Source organism: Sorex araneus, chromosome X (assembly GCF_027595985.1).
Source record: "Sorex araneus isolate mSorAra2 chromosome X, mSorAra2.pri, whole genome shotgun sequence".
In the NCBI taxonomy this organism is placed as follows: domain Eukaryota; kingdom Metazoa; phylum Chordata; class Mammalia; order Eulipotyphla; family Soricidae; genus Sorex; species Sorex araneus.
In genome coordinates, this window is record NC_073313.1 from 154,341,454 (window position 1) to 154,342,996 (window position 1,543).

Sequence of the window (1,543 nt, forward strand, 5' to 3'; positions counted from 1 at the left end):
GGGGAGGAGGCTAGTCTCATGGCTCAGGGCATCTCCCTGTGGGCACTGGAAGTCAATGCCAGGACTGAGTCCAGGGCTGCTTGGACTCAAGACTCACTGAAGGGGGGTTGAGGGTTCCCATGGGACCTGCCTCTTGTCTCACTGAGGAGGGTTCAAAGCTGCATGTGTCACAGGACCTGGTTTCTCCACTACAATGGCTAAGGGGTGCAGAGGGAATGGGAAACCTTGAACATCCATCTGGAGAGTGGATGGGGGAAAAAGTTTAACTCATCCCAGAGAGCAGGACTCCCAGGTGCAGGATGAGCACGTAGAGGCTGCCTGGGAGCAGGTCTGAGGAAAAAGTCAGAAGGGACAGAGTGTGTGTCTGAGAGCAGAGGGAAAGGACAAGAACACATCTGAGTACAGGCCATTGTTTCACTTTGTGAAGTGACTCTTCCCAGGGGGAGGATTAAAATCCTTACAGGGTGATTTTTCTTTATGTAAGAGATAATGGGCTTCTCAGCTGAGTTATGATCCCACCACTGGAAACTTCCATAAGGAGCCAGAGAATGTGAAAACCTTTCCTGCTCAACATTGGTATGGAGGACTCAGCCACAGGATAAGTTTCCCATGGGGCCATCTGAGAGCTGAGAGGCAGGCCAATCCTGATTTCCACAGAAACATGATTCATCTGGTCATGAGCAACGTTTCTTCAGGGGAGTGTCCTCAGAGCCTCCTGGGGGCCTGTGCCCTGAAGCTCACCCTGTTTCCTCCTGCAGGTGGTTTGTGTCTGGGCCCACAGGGCCTTCCCCTCACTGTGTCTCTCACACAGTAGTACAGGGCCATGTCCTCCTCCCTCAGGCTGCTCATTTGCAGAGAGAGCGTGTTCTTGCTGTTGTCTCTGGAGATGGTGAATCGGCCCTTCACAGAGTCGGCATAGTATGTACTACCAAGAGTACTAATGTATGAAATCCACTCTAGGGCCTTCCCTGGATCCTGGCGGACCCAGCTCATATAATAGCCGCCAAAATTGAATCCAGAGGCTACACACTGACAGTCTCAGGGACCCCCCAGGCTGCACCAAGTCTCCCCAGACTCCACCAGCTGCACCTCACACTGAACCCCTGCAAACACAAAGGCATCCTTGTCAGGAAACTCTTCTCACACAGAAAATCGGCCTCTCCCATTTGTCCCATGCTTTGTGTCTCTGTCTCCAATGAGTTACCTCCTAACACAGCCACCAGGAGAAGCCAGCTCAGCACACATGCCATGTTGGTTCTGTCTGAGTCAGGATGGAGCCTTGGGAACCTATGATCTGACTCCTCTCCCAGAGCTGGGACTGGGCTGTTTTCATCACTGTGGAGAGTCTTATTTGCATGTTCTCCTTCTCTATAAAAAGTTCTCTTTGAACTTGTAGAGAGAAGGTAGGACTCTGGGGCAGGTGAGGGTTCTGGGGTGCCTGTCACCAGGATAAAGTTCAGAATAACCTGCATAATCCAGTATTCATTATTACATGACAACCTATGTAATTGGTTGTTTAATATTTATATTTGTATAAATTCTA

At 50.5% G+C, this 1,543-nt stretch overlaps 1 pseudogene; it reads right to left on the bottom strand.

Moving 5' to 3' along the window:
- Positions 1–262: 262 nt before the first annotated feature.
- Positions 263–1,250, bottom strand: LOC101547382 (immunoglobulin heavy variable 3-23-like; annotated as a pseudogene).
- Between the last annotated feature and the right edge of the window lie 293 nt (positions 1,251–1,543).